The sequence below is a fragment of the Nannobrachium achirus genome (genome assembly GCF_963921795.1).
Source record: "Nannobrachium achirus genome assembly, chromosome: 19".
In the NCBI taxonomy this organism is placed as follows: Eukaryota; Metazoa; Chordata; class Actinopteri; order Myctophiformes; family Myctophidae; genus Nannobrachium; species Nannobrachium achirus.
The window spans coordinates 57,334,480-57,354,991 of NC_137826.1; the positions used below are offsets into that span (position 1 = coordinate 57,334,480).

Consider the following 20,512-nt stretch of genomic DNA (forward strand, 5'->3'; position numbering starts at 1 on the left):
TTCCTCGCACTGTATTTTGTTCCCATGTATATAATGTTACATGTTTTATATGATGTGCTAATAAACTAAACTAAACTAAACTAAACTAAGGCGTCAAAACATAGATTTTAAGTCTTAAACTTCCGATAGTGCCAATCTTTTGGTATGTTGTATAGCTCGTCGAGACGAACGTGTGGATGTGTGACACATTGCTGTGCGACCCCTGGAACCCTACTTCTTTGACAAATGCTAATGCTAACAAATGCTAATGCCAACAAATGCTAATGCTAAGACCAACCTACACAAGGTTGCACACACTTAGCGAGCTGCAGGCACATTTAAAATGTCTTAGAAATGTTCTCCTTACTTCTAAATCGAATCCTAGATTTTTCAAAGTGCGATAACTCAGAAACCAATACGTTTTAAGCGCCTGTCTTTTAGTATATTGTATAGTTCGTCGAGACGAACACGTGGATATGAAATTAATTCAGATTGTTTTCAAAACCACCAACATTACATAAGAATATAGTATGTCATCAAAACATAATAGCCTTATCTCCCCAAAAGATGTTCCACCTTTTTTTCAAAGTCTTTTAGTCTTTAGTCTTTTGTCTTTTTTGGGGTTTTGAAGACAATCGAAAAAGTAAATAAATAAACTCATCCACGCGTTTGTCTTGGTGAGGTATACCACATACTTAAAGATCGGCGCTTAAATCCTATTTGTTGCCGTCTTATCGCACTTTGAGCAAATTAGTGTTAGATTTATAATTAAGGAGAAAGTAGCCACAAATTGCTAAAAAGTAGCTCGAATTTAGCTCAAAAGTAGGAATGTTACAATTAGTGTTAGGGTTCCTTTCGGGGGTTTTGAAGCCAATCGGGAAAAGATTAGATTTAAAATTAAGGAGAAAGTAGCAAAACATTTCTAAAAAAGTAGCTAAACTTTGCTAGAAATTAGCTCAAAAGTAGCTGGAATGTTACAATTAGGGTTCCAAGGGTCGTACAGCAATGTGTCACTCATCCACACGTTTGTCTCAAGGAGCTGTACAACATACCGTACTAAAAGATGAGCACTATCGGAAAATTAAGACTTAAAATCTATGTTTTGACGACATACTATAGTCTTTGGCCTTTTTTGGGGTTTTGAAGACAATCGGGGAAAAAATGAATTAAACTCATAATAACATACTGAAAGATGGGCGCTTAAAACATATTCGTTTCCAAGTTATCGCACAATCTATGGTTAGATTTAGAACTAGAAAAGAACATTTTTAAGTACACACAATGCATTCTGAGACAGTACAATGCTGCAAACTGGATTACATTTCTGGATCTTGGGTTCCTGCAAGCCAAAAGGGTCATCGCCCTTTCATGGATAAAGACAGGGAAACCTAGCATCGCTCAGTGGTTTAAGGAATTGTCTTTGTGCCTTCCATTAGAAAGGATCACATACACTCTCAAGAACAAACAAGAGCTATTTGAGAAAATATGGGGGAATTTTATCTAGTATGTCAAGGGCAATGATCTCTCGTATTTAATGGAGGAACCAGGTGTGGGGAAGCTGCATTCCCTCTACGGTCGTTTGTCCGGCCTTGTGGCGTGGGACTCTGGGTGTAAATAGTATATGTGCTCTTTGAATTATTTAATACTCTTATGTGTCGTGTTAGTGTCAGGTTTTTTGGTTGTTCTTTTTGTATGTTGTTGTATTTTCTTTTTTTGCTTGTTTTGTCTCTATGTGATCTATTATTGTCTTGTATTATGTTGTTTTGTATGTCTGTAAAAAAAGAAAAAGAATAAACATACTGTTTAAAAAAAAGAAAAGAACATTTCTATGAAATGTTAAGTGTGCCTGCAGCTCGCTAAGTGTGTGCATTTTATAGCTAAGCAGATTAATGAGGAAATTGTTCACTTTGTGATACAAGCATGGCATTTGAAACATATACTCTTCAAATCCCACCCTTTTCAAAAATAGCGCTGGCCACGTAAAATTCCAAGATGGCGGCCCCCGAAATCCAAGATGTCCGTCCAAAAATGTTTTTCCTTTATAACTCGAATTGCATTGGTTTTAAGACCCATAAACGTATCACAGTTGAATATGATAAAGATGGGCATTGCGGATGTTTTGGTACCAAGTACATGTCTGTATCTATTACGGTTCTTGAGATACAGCATATAGTCGGAGCAGATTAATGGCTAATTTCGTAGGAATCGTTCACTTCCTGATGCAAGCATGAAATTTGGCACAAATACTCTCTAAGGGACACTCTTATGGGAGATGATTCTGGCCACTCAAAATTCCAAGATGGTGACCTTTTCTTTTTTTTTTTTTTTAAATGGAGGCCATCTTGTCAGAGGAGAACCTGATATAGGCCTAATAAGAATAAGAATCGTTCACTTGGTGATACAAGGATGACATTTGGCACATTTACTCCACTCTTATGGAAAAAGGCACTGGCCACTGAATAATTTGTTCCTTTTTTCAGTCAGTGATTGCGACTGTAGGTCGCAGTTAACTATGAAAACAGGAACATCTTGTCCTGACGTATCTTGTTTGTAACGCCTCAATGTTACAAACATACAGTATCTGGGAATGCCCATATATGGACATATTGTGTCAGTTTAACCAGTGTGGTTTCCGCGTCAGGCACACTTAAGGTATATTCAGTGATTGTATTTCATTCAAATAAAAATATAATTGATACATTTTCCATTCATTCTCCTCACTAGAATGTGTGCTGACCATATAAGGACTTCCACCATGGCAAGCATAGCTAGATTCGGTTTTCAGAGGTGGCCAACCAGTCCTCATCCAATCAGGGTAGAGTATGGCCATAGTTATGTTATGATGTCTAGTTATGATGGTCAAAATAAAGGTTTTGAGAACCACAGTCGCTCTGAATTAAGAACGTCTGCTAAATGCCTAGATTGTAAACTACTTAACTCATACAATGCCACAGTCTCGTAGTAAATCACATCATACATATCCTGAAGCTGGAGACGTAGGCCTACCGCGATATTCAGTGATTGGGTCTAATGATCAAAACGAGAACATTATAATGGTGTAAAAAATCTATTAAAAAACTAAACATTTCCACGCTTTAAGGCCAGTAAGGGACAAGATGACCCCCGGCCACTTTCATTATCACTGACTACACCTTTAATAATCTCATACATGATGCTGATTAATAGCTGTAATAGCATTATGATGACACATTCAGCATGTTGCTTGTTGCAAAGCAATCAATATGTAAGCTCACATGCACACGCACGCGCGCGCGCGCGCACACACACACACACACACACACACACACACACACACACACACACACACACACACAGTTTAAGTGTATAGAGCAGGGGTTCCCAAACCTTCAGGACCCTCAGTCACCAGCTTGATCTCTGACCTCCACCACTCAGTATCCAATCTGGTCTGTTTAATCTGGTCTGTTTAATTAAATTACATTTAATTAACTTCAGTTCAGATCAGTGATGATGAAGATTCCAACCACCCTCCTCATCCTCTCCTCTCTACCTGGTGTCAGAGCCATCCCAGGAAGTAAGTGTTACTATATGTGTTATTATATAGAATATATGTATACATACATACATACATACATATATATATATATATATATATATATATATATATATATATATATATATTGCTGTTATTATCCATAGACTGTAAAAACAAAACAAAAAAATATATATGGACGGTGCGAAGCCATTGCTTTCTATGCTGCGAAAATGACACTTTTTTTGTCCCTTGTATGGGTGTCGCCATCATTGTTTTAATGGTACCCAAGGATCATAAGGAATGCTATTGGCTGCCAACGGTCACATGGAACCGCAGGGATACATGGGAGAATGTGGTGTTGAGCCTCCCGAAATACAGCACACGAAGAACAACACAGCCGACTGGTATCAGTTTAGTTGGCCACGCCCCCCCGCAACTTTATCACCACTTTTAACATAAATGGGACCATATTTGCACAAAACACATATCATGGTGCTTGAAAGGCAGTTTTTTTTTTACTAGCGACAGACAGGGACCATTAAGTATTTATGACGATGTTTATTAAGGTTAGAAAATCAAAGGGGGACATGACTGGGGTCCAATGGAGAAATATTCTTTTTGGTACCTCGCAATGGGATCTTTCGGTTCCGGGAAAGCTTCATGAATAATCCCAGCAACAACACGCCCGGGAATACGTTTGCAGGAACACCGCACTGTGAAAAAAATACAGCTTCCGGGAAAATTCAGCCCCCCCTCCCAGAACGTCTTCTGCCTTCTATTGTCACCAGGCTTTTCTCTTCGCAGATGAGTAAGCCTGGCTACGCGAGGCTAGTATTTCTCCCGTATAGTTATTTCTCCACAGCCCAAGTTTTGAGGAAGTGACCTCTTACATTATTGTCCTTTAATTGTAAATATGGGCATATAAAATACATTTATCCATTCAAATATTTTATTTACATCAATATCCTTCATATCAAGTAGTCCGTTTATGCTTTAGTGAAATAATGAAAATCGCTTTGTATTTGCGCACAGCGGAACCTCCCTCCTTCTTACCGACACTCTGTGTCGGCTGTGTCCGAGTACTGAGTGCACTGCTCCCGGGGTAGAGCTAAGTGGAACCTCCCTCGGTCCCTCCTTTTACCGACACTCTCTGTCGTTGCTGTGACCGACGTGCACAACGCACCCACACAGACAGACAGTAAAAGCGAGCAGACAGTAAAACGCTATAACACAAGCAATAGGTGTTTCTCTAAACTGAGGCATTTAGCCAAAATATGTTGCTATAACTAGACTACATAGGACCATGACGTTTTTCTGCATTGCGGAGCGGAGCTGAACGTTACCGCGGCGCCGACGGTCTAAATTGAACTCCGCAAAGGTACATATGTAACCGCAGGGCTCCGGTAATGTATCGTTCCCGGGGTAAGAAAAACACCCGCGCCTCGGCTCGTATTGACACAATTCCCCGTTGATCATGCAGACGCGTATGCCTCAGGCCAGGGCTTAGCTCAGCCTCTTTAGCTGCCATGGTTGTGTGTGTGTGTCTGTGTCACAGCCACTGTCTTGTGCGAAAGCAACAAAAATGCGAGCACGCATCTATGTGTGTTGGAGGGGGGCCGGAGATCTGTATGTGCGTGCGCGTGCGTGTGTGTGTGGCCACTTTGGGTAGTTTGAGAATCGCTGGCCTATAAGGGCTGAAGTGATAAGTGATTGATTTGTATTAATCAAAATCTACAAAGTTACTAGTAACTAAAGCCTCCAAATGATTGTAGTGGAGAGATAAAGTGCATTTGCCTCTGAGATGTAGTGGAGTAGAAGTATAAGAATTGGAAATACTCAAGTAAAGTACAAATACTCAAAATTGTACTCAAGTACATGTACTTACTGCACTATAGGCCTACTAATATTTATTTTGTTAGAATGAGTGGGAGAGAGAGGCTCCCCTGGTGGTGAGTTTAGAGTATTTCAGGTGACAGACCGTTTTTCATGACACCTAAACAGAGAGAGACACCATGGCTCCATGGAGTGGATTTTCAAGTTTAAACATTTTAAAACATGTTTTTAGGACCAGGGCAAAGACTTTTATGATTGGTAAAAACAGAATGTCATTTAACCTTTAATATTTAACCTTTATTGTCATATTGAAATCAATCTGACTAGCCATCGTCAAAGAAAAGGGAAAAAAACATCACGCTCTCTGTTTTGTTCCACGACATCTGTTCTTGAGATTGAGAAATGATATTGAAATTTAGAACCAAACACGAATGCTTCACATGTGATGGTGAAGATGTTTATTTATTGATGTAATGTGTGTTTCTGTACAGTGATACACAGGGAGACTGCTGTCGATGGCTGTTCAGACCCAGATAGAAAACACTGAGTAGCATGTGAGGGGTCAAACTAGGGCTTTTTTAATTACAAGCTCACAATGTGTCGCATTGCCACGAATTGTGAGCCTGTAGATCTGCCATTTTCAAATGGCCCCTATGTATATAGAGCTGAAGTTGTGTTAAGTTATGTACGTTTTGTAATACTAATCTGCAAAGTAACATTTTCAAAATGTACTGGAGTAAAAGTAAAATATTTAGATTCAAGATGAAGCGGAGTAGAAGTAAAGGTATTGGAAATTGGAATTACAATTTAGTACAAATAACACTGTCTTGCAAGGCTAAACCACACACCTTTTGGTAACATTTCTGCAATTAAATGGCACACAAACAACTCCTATCTGTGAAAGCTTTATTTACACCTCCACTCCTCCAGGTACAGAAGATCTCTGTCTTAGAAAACTAAAACCAAACAGGGGGGCAAACTAAAGAAAAGGAAGCTAATTCTTATCGTTGCTTTAACATCTACGTTGGTATGGCACGTCATCATCCTGGATTGAAATTAGGGTTGCAGCGGTACTCTGTGTTATCGGTGTTACCGGTGTTACCGGTGAGCGAGCACAACACCGAGTACTTTACTTGCACACCGATAACACCGTTAAATAAAAAGAGAATGCAGTCGCTGCTCTTCTCTGCCCCGAGGAGCGCAGACAGTAGAGATGTGACGTTCGCCAACGATTCAGCTCTTTTGAACAGCTCTTTTAAATGAACGAGGGGATTCGGTTCTCAATCGCGGGAGGCCGGGAGCCGTTGGGAGTGTCGAGAACAGATCCTGAATCAACGGATCATCACGGGGCGAGGAACAGCCCATCAGACTGCATGATGTCTCGTCCCCACTCGCAGGGCACGTTCGGAGACAATTTAATTGCGGCTTTATAATGTCATGTCACAGCGTGCAGTAGGCAGAAAAACAACGATTAGCCTAACAAGAAAACGCGGGGCTGTTGTAACACTAACAGTGTTGTTGCTTTTTTACAAAGCTGAATTTTTTATCGAGTCGGACCTCACATTTAATGATTGAATAACGACCGAATCACGGGAGCGCGCCTCGACTTTATTACGACTGAGAAATCTTTTCAAAGTTGTTAGATGTAAGAGGGCCTTAACAGTGTTGTTGCTTTTTTACAAAGCCGAATTTTTAATATGGTCGGATGGTTGTTGTTGTAGCTTGAGGTAGCATTGGCTGCTACTGAGTGCTCACAAGAAGACAAGACACACAATGGTGGTTGAAACGGTAATACCAGTGTTGACACGGACACGGTTTTCGGTGTTAAAAATCTCATACTGTTGCAACCCTAATTGAAATGAACGATCATTCAATTGAACGTGTGTGTTGGTGTGTCAACTCCGCTGGGTTCTTTCTTTGAAAAGAAAAAAGACAAGCGGTTACCATTCATCTAACAGTTTCTCCAGTATGAACCTCATTATTTACGGACATGCATTTGAACCAAAGCATTTGCCACAAACTGCACTCTAAAGTGTTTTCCCCCCCGCGTGTGTACTTTTTTAAAAGGACAACTCCGCCCTAAATCAATTCTAGGCTGATGTTCCTACTTATATTGATCCCAAAAGACTGTCCATGGGATCATTTAGGCAGAAATGCCCCTGTTGTCCAGTTTCCCCAGCATCTCTCATAGCATAGAGTGGAGCCTATAAGCATATCACTTTTAAACTATTTGTTTTGGTCAAAAGTGTTTTTATTTTTCATGAATGTAGTACTAGATGTCATTACAAACACATCCATATCATCGTTGTCCCACACAAGCCATCACACTCTGCTAAACAGATTGTTATGCTTTTATGTGTTTTGTCAAGTCCTTGTGCCCTATACTCACCCCAAAACATTATTTATGAGATTGTGGTGGCTTGTGTGGGACAACCAAGACATGGAGAATGGAGCCTAGAAGTGATTTAGGGCGGAGTTGTCCTTTAACACTCTAAAAGGACACGTGCGTCTTCATGTGTCTTCGTAGATGCCCCACGTGGACGAAGGCTTTGTTGCAGATCGCACAAGTATAGGGCTTTTCCCCCGTATGCGTCCTCAGGTGTATCTTCAGGTCGTTCTTGCGGCTGCACGCTTTGCCGCAAACCGTACAAACAAAGGGCTTCTCCGCAGAGTGCGTGGTCATGTGACTCCTCAGGCCACTCACGTCGATGCAGCCTTTGCCACAGACGGCGCAGGTGAAGGGCTTTTCGCCCGTGTGAGTCCGCAGGTGTATTTTTAGAACGCTGTTTTGACTGCAGCCTTTGCCACAAACCGGGCACGTGTAGGGACTGTCGCCCGTGTGGACCATTCTATGTATCTTCAGGTGGGCCGTCCGATTAAACGCTTTGCCGCACTCGGGACAGCGGAAACTCCTGGGCCCCGTCGCGCGGCTCCCCATCGAGAGAGCTTCTTCCGAGGAATTCGGTTGGGTTTCAGACGAGGAGGTGCTGGCCAGAGGCTCCGCTGTCTCTCCGCTGTCGTTGTCGTCCCCGTCGTTACTTTTCACCGCTGGTAATGTGGAGGACGTGGAGCCACCGGCCGCTGCCCACGGTCTTCGGAGCAGCTCCTCGCAGGGCGGAGACTCTGGTTCCTCCTGGAGCAGCAGACGGGGGACCCGCTCCCGTTTACAACCCGGGAAGAGCAGGAAGTCTAGACGAGGATGAAACGAGAGAAAACCTGTAAAATCTGTGAACCATTTTCAAAATTTTCACCTTTCTTTAGAGACCCAAATGTTATAACTCACCTACATAAATACATATATAATATGTTGTTACCTCATGATATATATATATATATATATATGTATATATATTATAATTATAATCATAGAACTCTGGGCAACCTGTGACTTCCAGGAAAGTCTGGATGGAAACCGAGGAAGATTGGTGACGCTGGAGAGACAGATGACCACCAGGAAGAGCCTGGCGTGGGTGTATGAGGTTAGCAACCTCATGCACAGCACTCGCGAGAGGGCACCAACTCAAGCTAAAGACATTTATACAGATACCCTCAGAATCTCCCGAGAGGGGGGGAGTATGTGAGACTCAACAATACAAACACAACGGTAACAGCCCTTAACTAATCACAGCTAACGAGATGGCTCACCTAAACAACATCAGCTGGGGAGAAATTGGAAGTAAAGTGTCACTGCGAGAACATCTGCAGGAACACAAAAGGTAAAAATACATCAAGCCAGGACCAAGTGTGGAGAAGAGGGGTCACAGGTGCAGCGCACAACTTGGTTGGTGAGTTGGTGAGACGAAGGAGAACTCCAGGCAGGAATAATCCCACAGTACTGGAGAACTCTACGCACCTGTGTCACCTCAAGACCTCAGGAGGGACCCACCCAATACCTCCCCAGAGAAGCCACTTGTTGGGAAAAAACTAATAGAGCAGGAGAGGGGAGTTTAGCCATGGTCAGGAGGAGGAGATGGGCAGTGATTTGGCCACCACTGCAGACCCGGCCATCAGGAGGGTGTTGTGGTTTGCGGGTCGAAACACCTTACGATCGATGGTTACCACCTGAAGACATCAAATTTTCCTGGCCAAGGCTACATTCACCAAACGTGAATGGAGGAGAAGCATCGGTAGATGTAATTATAATCATAATCATTATATATACAGTATATGTGGTGCCGGGAAAAAATCGATGTGAATCGATTATCGGTTTCGACACTAGCGATACGGCTGCATCGATGCACGTTTACCTGGATCGGTCCAAATCGCGGCTGTATCGGTCGATGTATCGGTCCTAAAGTTATTAATCGGATTCACTGGATTTTAGCATTAAATAATTAACCTGCTGTGAACTCACTTACTCAGCGTTTACTGTTACAAATCATTAGTTCAAAAGAGAGCGCTGCTAAACACAGGAGTGCAACGGAAAGAAAAAAAAAAAGAAAAAGCTGCCTGCTCTGTCCTCCAATAGAGCTGGGTTTCTGCGTACTGCAGTCATACCCGTCTCCTGTCCTGCGGGAAAGCCGCAGATCTACAAGCCCACAGCGTGTTGCATGTGGATGGGTTGTAAACTTGTAGATCTGCCTCTTCCGGCGCAGCACACTGGTGCGTGTATGACGCTCGCAACTGTGCGACAACAGCAACTTGTAAACAAACCAACATGAAAATAGTTCCATAACTCGGATAATTTATGGATGATTCCAGTGGAGAAACGCAATGTTTGGATTTTATAAGAATGCGACAGTAATGGATTGGATATTATAACACTTTTCCCAGTAGAACCATCAGAAGTCCCCACACTTGTCGACAGCAAAGGTAATGATCACAACATCAGTTTTTAAAAGGGCTTTTTGCAAAGGGCTACTATAGAGTATTGGTCTTCAAAGTGGGGTCCGGGGATCACCAGGGGTCCCTGAGGGAGTTCTAGGGGGTCCTCAGCGAAATGATAGGAACCAAATGGACCCTTGTGGGTATGTGTAACTCAGAGGAGTGTACCCATTTACACTTAAGAGCCTGATGCATGTCAAACTGGGGGTCCTTGACATTGATTTTTTTTTTTAAACTACTGCAGTAGAGCCTATCAAGAAGACATGATGTGTGCCAGACTTCAAATGTTGCACTTACTTTATATTGCTGTTGTTACTGTTATAAAGTGGATCTCTCTGAAATGATCTTATTGACCGAATAACAGCAGGCTCTTTTACTAGTTTTATTTGGTGATCTGATCTGTGGCATTGGTGAGGATTGATCTGATCTGTGGCATTGTATGGTGAGGATGTAATATTTTAGTTTTGCAGTGTTATTATAGCAGCTTTGCAAAGTACAATTATTGCACTGTACTGAAGCCTGAAGGACCAGGCCTTTTGTGTGTTTGTTTTATATTTCTCCACCTGACTAACTGTAACTGCTAAAGTGAAGCTCTTAGACATGGGTGTGTGAGACAGATTTTCAAACCATGTCAGTAGGCTTTCTAGTTTACATTAATTACTTTTTGTATCTACATGTGTGTCTATTTAGAATGAACACAACAATGACATGATACTAAAATGATTACCGTTGTAAACAATAACCAGCGCTCTACCGCGGGCGGGAGTGAGAAGAATACCATGATGCCTCGTGAAATAATGTAGTCAGGATTTATCTAGGATTATTTTCCCAGAACGCACGTTTAGTCAAAACGTCCTGTTTTCTTTGGACCATAACTTACACACGGATCATCGCGGTTGTACCTCCCGTCTACATAATGGACACATGCTGTATACATTGAGCCCTCGAACATCACGTAAAAACACTACAAAAAGCAGTAGTTTAATTAAAAACATATGGGAGCGTTATAAGTGTTAAGATCATTACTAATACATTGACGTTTTACCTGAGACAGTGTTGCACCTCATCTGTACCATCGTCAACGTCGACGCATCAGGCAGCTCTTCTGGTTCTTCTTTAATCTGTGGAGGCTCTGGTTCCTCCTGGAGCAGACTGGAGCTCCTCTCCTCATGTTGTGGAGGTTGTGGTTCCTCCTGGACCAGACTGGAGCTCCTCTCCTCGTGTTGTGGAGGTTGTGGTTCCTCCTGGACCAGACTGGAGCTCCTCTCTTCTTTACACACAGACAGAAGAAGACATAAGAGGAAGCAAAGGTGTTTAAACTTTGTCAGGGCTGCCAAGTCTCACGCTTTGAGAGTGCGATTCACGCAATTTAACCTCTTCTCACGCCACACTTGCATTTTAACACGCTCATTTAGACATCCCACTTCTCCCAAAGGTTGCGGGGGTGTATTCTCTCTCGGTAGAACACCGTTGAACTGAGATACAGTATGCATTCTCTCTCTGTAAAACGTACCGAGAATTATCAGCGCAGTGAGTGCAGCTAGCTGCCCCTTCCCTCTCTCCCCCTCTCCTACTGCTGGATCAAACGGCGGCTTTTGACACAATTGACCATACAATTCTAATACAACGTCTTGAACACTGGGTAGGGCTGTCAGGCACAGCTTTGTCCTGGTTTTACTCCTACCTAACAGGCAGAAGCTACTTTGTTAATCTAGCTGACTTTGAGTCAAACAAACACAACATCTGCTCTGGTATTCCACAGGGCTCAATTCTTGGTCCTTTATTATTCTCCCTCTATATACTGCCGCTGGGAGAACTTATTTCCGCTCACGGTGTGAATTTCCATTTCTATGCTGATGACACCCAGCTGTACCTTTCGGTAGCTCCGGACGACCCCTGTGCTCTAGACCCATTGCTGACGTGTGTGTCTAGCATAAAATGCTGGATGAGTGAGAACTTTCTCAAACTAAATGAGGACAAGACAGAAGTTCTCATAATTGGTTCTACTGCGCAGAGAGAATCAATAATAAGTAGACTTGGTAACCTGTCTAAAGAAAGTAACACTTCTGTAAAGAACCTGGGAGTGATCATTGACGCTGAATTGAATTTTAATACACACATTAATCATGTCACCAAGATTGCCTTCTTTCACCTTAGAAATATTGCGCGAATTAGAGCCTATCTAACATTGGACGATGCAAAAATGCTGATCCACGCTTTTGTTTTCTCTCGGCTTGATTACTGCAACGCACTTCTCTCTGGTCTGCCAAAGAAAACAACTGACAGTTTGCAACTTGTTCAAAATGCGGCAGCCAGAGTTTTAACTAAAGCTAAGATGAGAGAACATATTACTCCAGTCTTAGCGTCGCTACACTGGCTCCCGGTTGTTTTTAGGATTGATTTTAAAATTCTTTTACTTGTTTACAAAGCTCTAAATGGTCTGGCACCTTCGTACCTCTATGACTGCCTGCATAGATACGTTCCAAACCGCCCACTCAGGTCTTCTAGTGCTGACCTACTCGATGTGCCTAAAATGAAATATAAAAAATATGGTGAAGCAGCTTTCTGCTTCTACGGACCGACAGTTTGGAATAAACTCCCACTACACCTAAGACAGGCAGCCTCTGTGGATAGCTTTAAAGCACAGCTCAAGACCTATTTCTTTACTCTTGCTTTTAGCTGAATTATTTTTTTATCTCTTTGATGCTATTGACGTCCACACTGTTCTGAAATTGTTCTTCAATGTTTTATGTTTTTATTGTTCTGCTTTATTGTATTCATGTGTATTTTATTTTTTCTGTTAAGTAACTGTGCTTAATTTTCTGCTCTGTAAAGCACTTTGAGCTGCATTTCATGTCATGAAAGGTGCTATACAAATAAAGCTTTATTATTATTATTATTACACAAACACTCATGGTGGCACTGCTGACATGCAGGCAGCGGCAGAGAGAGAGAGAGAGAGAGAGAGAGAGAGAGAGCACATGCAGATGAGAACTAAACGGCATGGATATAACACTGGAATATTACTCAAACTCATCATCAAGTCTACAAGGTATGTGCCTTGCTGTTGAGCCTGTACTCATTTGACCCTTATTTGACGACGATACAGGTAATCTACTAGCCTCGTAACAGCCAGAGAGTCTGGGAGTTCTCCATAGACAACGCATTACACGTTGACATAGTTACTCACTTTGACTGACAGGTCCAGTCAGTAGTCATTAGCGCATCAAATACGTCTTTTCCAGACAGAAATTCCAAAGGTGCTCCAAAAGTTATGAGATGCCGTTGATTTCAGATAAAACTTCGCTTAAAGCAGCTTTTATTTGCGATTTGTGAACTCGTCGGACATGGGGTCCACCATGTTTGTTTACAAAATGCGAGAGCTGTAGCAGCCGTTCGATCAATAAGGAGCGGTGTGAGGCGGGTTTGCTCGAAATGCAGCCTTTTGATTGGAAATTAGAAACCCACGTTCTAATAAAGAGCCTCGATGGGAGGGACACCAGACCGAGGAAGGAAGCACATTGGTGATGACGTAGCTCGGGATGGCTTGCGAGGCTAGTAATCTACAGCATTAAGGCAGATGTGAACACTTGTCTTGTGTCTGCGACTTGTCTTATGTCTGCGTCGTGTGTGTATAGCATCCACCTGAATGTTTTCTGTAGCCTACAAAACTGTACACAACTTTTTTCACATGAACTTTGGACCGCTATCTCAAATCTGTCTTTGAGAGAAGTTTGTATGTGAAAGAATAACGTTTTTAGAAGCCAATTAATATTGCGGTTTCATGAACATTATTCTTCTGCCCCAAACATACATGCAAAGTCACATTTTCAACACACTTTGCATGTAGAGGGTAAGTCCAAATATCACTGAAACCAATCTTACTCAAATTGGCGCTATAGCAAACGTTTGAACATTTTAACTTTAAATGGGCATAAGTCATGCCTCGTTTTGGCCCGAAGCCATGCAATTTGCTTGCACATTGCCTTGACTCAAGTGGAACACATCTGTCTCTTTGTTCAGTAAACTCCGCCCTTAGAATTTCCACCATTTTCACCAGTTTGTCAAACACTTAAACCTGGTTCTATCCTGGGATTTTTGAGCAATTTGCATGAAACATTCAACATACAATCTAAGGACCTTCATCTAATGTCCCCAAGAAGGACTGGCTACGTTAAATAAAGTAAGAAAACTCATCTTTGTGGAATAATGTCTCACTGTGCGAGGCCTGGGAATTCAATGGCTCACCTGGCAAGGGCTGTGTCCTTCCACAAGACATATGCATTTATAATTCATTTCACAAAACATGACCGTGAATGCATATCTCCTGATTAGGGAGTCTTACTGGTGCTGTAGGCAGACTGTGTACTGACAATACTATGGAGTGGAGGGGGCCAAGGGGTGTCTTACTCGTATTTGTCAAATAAAATAAACATGAAAAGAAACGTCTGTGAATGAAATGTCATTTTTTGTGCCTGGAGTCAAATGTACTTAACACGTTGCAGTCCGAAATAGAATGGTGGTTGGTGGATTAGCCATGAAATTTCTATTATTGTATTGTGATCTGAGACATAATATTATGTTTATAAACACGAGCCCGCCGCCCCTCCATCTTGGACAGCGGCGTTGTTTTTCTTTTTTTTTCTTCCCCAGGGCAGTAACTCACCATGTTTTTCTCGATCTCCGTTGGGATAGAATGGGCGTTTTGGCCGATCAACGATGTCTCCGTGCGTTTCGCGTGCGCGATCCATTCACGTAAATGTCCCCGCAAATAATCCATGTGTGATTGAAGAACAACACTGAGAAGTTTCGCCTGCATAGCTGCAACTATGGCTGCAGTAGAAGCTAGAGTCTGCAAACAGCAAACAAATGGCTGGGAGAGCTGCTTGGACAAGGATAGGACCATGACGTCACCTCTGCTTCATGTACGGCCTGGGTGAGCTATGAATGCTCGAGTGAGGGCCAGGGAAGGCTAGACGATCGCCGATTTTCGGATCAAAATCTTTTATAACGGTTTTAAAGACAAAGTCCGATTAAGTACGACGTGGCTGAGGGGACCTGGGGGGAAGTGCGATATGGTACGGTTTTAACATTAAGGGGCTCCCCTTGGCTTGGAAGGTGTTAACCAAAGTACCTAAATGTTAATGTAAAATCCTGGCTGTAAAAGTGTAATAAGTATAATTGTGTAATAGTGTAATAGGTAAACGGGAGTAGAGGTGGGTAGGTTAAAGCTGGGTGCAGATGGGTGAAAGTGGCTGGACGTGGGTGGGTGTGAGTGGAGGTGGGTGAGGTATTTTTCTTTCATGTTCAATCTTCCATGTTTCTATGGATTATAGTGAATATTGAAATAGTTTTTCCCCCCTGTAGGCTTAAGCTGGTTGCACACTGCTGCGTTTTTCGGGCCGAATATCGGAGTGAATTTCAGAGCGCGCAAATAAAAAATCAACCTCACGTTATGTCAGTCACGTTTGCACACTGCCACTCGTTTCGCGCACCACTCGGTCCCTTGCTCTCTCTATCTCTCTCTCCTTGCCCTGAATAACGCATTTCGCAAAGAAAAACGCTGCAGTGTGCAAAGACCTTTAGTCTATAAGTTGGCCCTGTTATCGCTGCTTGCAGCTATATTTACATTTTGACACTTGCTTTGGCAATGCGAATCATGTATGTTTTCTCATGCCAATAAATCTCTTTTTTGAATTTAGTAGTTTGGTGTGTGTGTGTGTGTGTGTGTGTGTGTGTGTGTGTGTGTGTGTGTGTGTGTGTACCAACCTGCAGTGTGTAGTTTCTCCATCTCTCTCTGGAAGAGGCTGCACATCCACTGAGCGGCCACACTGAGGCGCTCCAACACAAACACCTTGACGTCCATCTTCTTCTCACAGCAAACATCATCAACGTTGTGTTTTTGTTGTAAAACACACAGTATCTCCACTATCTCCTCTCCCACTGACGTCATGTGTTCATTAATAGACCTCCTAACAGCCTCCATCTGACACCAAGGAGCTCTGCTCTGTGGAGACATTGTTTCCACCATATGAGCTCTGTCTGTTTGATGTCTGTTGTTCTACACAAACAACAAGCGCTCTGTCTGTTTGATGTCTGTTGTTCTACACAAACAACAAGCGCTCTGTCTGTTTGATGTCTGTTGTTCTACACAAACAACAAGCGCTCTGTCTGTTTGATGTCTGTTGTTCTACACAAACAACAAGCGCTCTGTCTGTTTGATGTCTGTTGTTCTACACAAACAACAAGCGCTCTGTCTGTTTGATGTCTGTTGTTCTACACAAACAACAAGCGCTCTGTCTGTTTGATGTCTGTTGTTCTACACAAACAACAAGCGCTCTGCCTGTTTGATGTCTGTTGTTCTACACAAATAACAAGCGCTCTGTCTGTTTGATGTCTGTTGTTCTACACAAACAACCATTAAAAAAGAGACTCCGTTGTCTCCACTGAAAAGAAACCTGCCTTATAGCTTTATATATTACCTCTAGCATGGTCTTAACCTTTATATATTACCTCTAGTATTGTCTTAATCCAGGCGCAGTTTTGCTGCCTCTTTGTTTTGATTCACGCCGTAGAGAAAACCTCCGCACGGCGTTTTCACTTCCGGGCCGGCCCGGGTCACGTGATTTCATGCTGCGTTGCCAGATCCTGTGAGAGTAGTCTCGCGTAGCCAGACAACTATCTCACACAATCTCTGAATGCTATATAGAGTCTGGAAGATCAGCTCCCGCACGGCGAGTATCGAAAACGGGCATTAACGTTAAAAAAAAATGTGATTATCGTCTAATCAGGCTTTTGTGAACACCCAGGACAGTTTTTAAATGTCTTCATTTGGTATTTATTTGATGGACCTATTCATTTCCCCCCTTCCAGGACCTTCCTATACAAACCCATAACTTCAATCTCAATTTTAACCATGATAGATTCAATGATCACAACTGTCCTTTTTTCTACAAATATGTGTTTTTTTCGATAAAGTTTTTTCATTTATTTTTTATAATCTTTTATTGTAATCATTTTCATTTCCCCAAAAGATTATTAGAAATCAATGAAATATGAAATATTATCGAAAAAACACGGCCTGCTCACCTATGTGGAGGGTGAAATATCCCTCTAAGGGTCACAGGTGAAGTAATAAGGACATCAGAACACAGGAGCGTTCTAAGGCCTGTCCATACTATGACCGAAACCGCCGTTTTCGGTCAAAAGGTCCTTTTCAACTATAAAATGTAATTCCTCGAAAGTCCTGTGTTGTGTCCTTGACTTGTCAGTAAATCATGCACAAAGCTTGTTGTCTTTTAGTTACTTTTATTAACCGAGCCAAAGCTGCCGGTTCCCAACGCATGTGTCAGCTGGGTGAGTTACATACATAATAGTGTCCTTCCAGAACTCAGTCACCGGTCATGTGACTTGGGCAACCAATAGGAAACCAGTAGGGGAGAGCGGGGTAAACTGAGACACCGGGTAAACTGAGACACTCCATTTATCTTGGCAATGGAACACATTTGTGGTCATGTGACCATTATATTTTCAAGCCCCTTGAATTTCCCACTTGCCATGAAAAGAGAGACCTGATAGTGCTGTAGAAAACATGATTTTTTCACAAAAATGTGTTTTCTGCAGGTAAAAGTACATTTTCTTGCTGTCAACATAATCGGCTGTTGTGTCAAAGCAAATTGATGCAGGGAGAACATTTTATATCATACATGTTGATGAACTACCAACTTATAAATCCATGTGATAGATGCTGGCTAAAGATTACCCTGAATTGATAAAAACATCCCTTTCCCCAAAATGTGGCTGTGGGGTAAAGTGAGACAATTGCTTTGGGGTAAAGTGAGACACTATCTCACATTATCCCAACATGATAGACAGGGAGAACGCTGTAAAAACCTGGTTAAAGGCTGTAACAAACTAGCCTCAGTTGATTCTTATGTATTTTCCCCTGTAGAATCCATTTCTGATATATATTTCTTTGTATTGTGCATAATTCATGAGATAATTAGCATATTGGACTAGATTTGACTAAATATGCAAATTATTTCATTAGTTATGCACAATACAACAATATACTTTGCAGAAATAGATTCTACAGGACAAATGACATAAGGATCAACTGAGGAAAGTTTGGTAAACCCTTCTATCAATTTTTTATAGGGTTTTTAGTTTTTTCCTTCTGCCCATGTGTCACATTATTTGACACATGGGTGGAAATGACAGGACAAAGCCTATTAAAAGAATGTCTGCTATGTAAATTTTTGTATTGCGCATATTTAACCTGGTTAACCGTGTTTTTGTGTTTTTATGGTAGTTTTAAAGTGAAAAAAGTGAGTGAATCACTTTACCCCGTTGATTTCTCTGGTCACAAGACCACTTTTTTTAAAACAATCATATTTTCTCTGCCTTTTGTCTTGAATATGTTCTGATATCTTCCATTGTTAGGAAACATCCCAAATTACTGAGAAATGTGTACATTTTTACTGATATATCTTTTAGTTCGCCTAGAGGGGAGCAAATGTAAAAAGTGTCTCAGTTTACCCCGCTCTCCTCTACATGACATCCTGGAATGCTTTTTCTCCGAACAATAGTTCTGAAATGTGCACAACGAGATGTCACTCGCCGAAATCAGGTTCGGTGAAACGGCAAACGTGATTGGTCGGTTGGATCATGTGTGTGTGTGTGTGTGTGTGTGTGTGTGTGTGTGTGTGTGTGTGTGTGTGTGTGTGTCCCAGCTACTGTACATTGGAAAGCCTGGTGACGCGAGGCTACTGTACATTATTGCTTTTGTTTTTGCTTTGCAACCCGCGAAAACAACTATAGGTCTACTGTGTGTCGGTGCATGCTCAATGAGCGGCGCGACACGACGCAGAAGGACGAGAAGGTCGTCAAAACGACTGGCAGACATTCTCATTATTTCAAAATGTTTCTCCTCGTCCATGCCCCTCATCCCCTGAACGAGAGTCTACAGGCCATGCCCGTATTAGCGGGCGGACATAACACCGACGGCTAGGTGTGCTCGCCTCCTCCTCAGCCGCACAAAGCAGGGCAAAATCCACCTCCTCCTCCTCTGCCTCCTCTAACATTTCCTCCTCGTCTTCCTCCTCCTCCATAACCTCCACAATACGTGCCACCGCTTCCAACTTCCAACGTGCCAACCCACCGAACAGGAGCGAAAAGGAAAAGATAAAAAATAAAAATGTTTATTTTTCAACCGAAAAGTTCGGTTCTGTCGAAGTATGGAGTGACCTTTAGCAGCAGACCACAGACAGACAATCACACAGAGACAGTCCATATAGGAAACAATCACTGCAGAACCCACACTGGACATGTCATATCAATGATTTGTTCATTACAACTACAACTAGAAAGATGCAAGTGTGGTTGCCGTTGACTCTAATGGGGAGCCAATCAGAGAGGGGGGAAAAGGGTGACATCACAATATCAGGGCGTTGTGATGTCTGATTGGGTGAAGGGTTAAATCAGATGATGAGAAAGCTAGATAAGAACTACGGGGCAACCACATTAATGAATATAACCTCAACTGGAATGATTCCACTGGACATTCATCTGGTTTGTATCACTGTTGTCTACTGCGTAGGATCACTGCCAAGTTACCTGTGACTTAATGCACAACAAAAGGTGGAAATTGCCATTACAAATTTATTTTATGTATTGATTATTTTATTATTATTGAGTTGAGCGTTGTCATATTCTAATGTGCCAAATTTCAGCACCGGTTTATTTATTTTGCCTAGATTCATTTCAAAACCCCAACAGTCTATTGAGGTTACATGTCTCCATTCCGACATGTATTTTTTCCGACATGTCTCCTTTCCGACATGTCTCCTTTCCGACACTAACCCTATCCCTAACACTACCCTAAACCTAACTTATATGGAAGTGTTGACACTCCGACAATAAGAAGTCAATGTCTGAGTGGCGACATGTCGGAATGGAGAGCGTCTCCATTCCGACATGTCTCCTTTCCGACATGTCTCCATTCCGACACTAACCCTATCCCTTACCCTAACGCTAAACCTAACCTCTATGGAAGTGTTGCCACTCCAACAATATGAAGTCAATGTCGGAATGGAGAGAGACCCCAGAGATCAATGGAGGAGTGGTACAAGGCTGAGGATTGGTCAAGCTTCACCTGACATCACAATACATATAAATAGGCAACCATCTGATACGTCTGACATAAGTCGAGACAAACACGTTTTGTGAACATTTGTCATAGTGCTTATTATAGGTGTTAATTCGCCATCACATCACAATCCTAGGCATTCCATTAATTCAAAAAATTACTGTCATAATTCATAAAAAGTACACGCAAATTATTTACCCCTCAATTAACTGATA

General features: G+C 42.1%; 1 protein-coding gene across 1 annotated transcript in view; it reads right to left on the reverse strand.

The window, feature by feature from the left end:
* Positions 1 to 1,218: 1,218 nt before the first annotated feature.
* LOC308305102 (U2 snRNP-associated SURP motif-containing protein) overlaps positions 1,219 to 20,512 on the reverse strand; it is a 269,713-nt gene continuing 250,419 nt past the window's right edge. Inside the window, exon 25 of the transcript XR_013963086.1 lies at positions 1,219 to 1,231. The gene's annotated coding sequence lies outside the window, so the exon portion shown is untranslated. The remainder of the gene's footprint in view (positions 1,232 to 20,512) is intronic.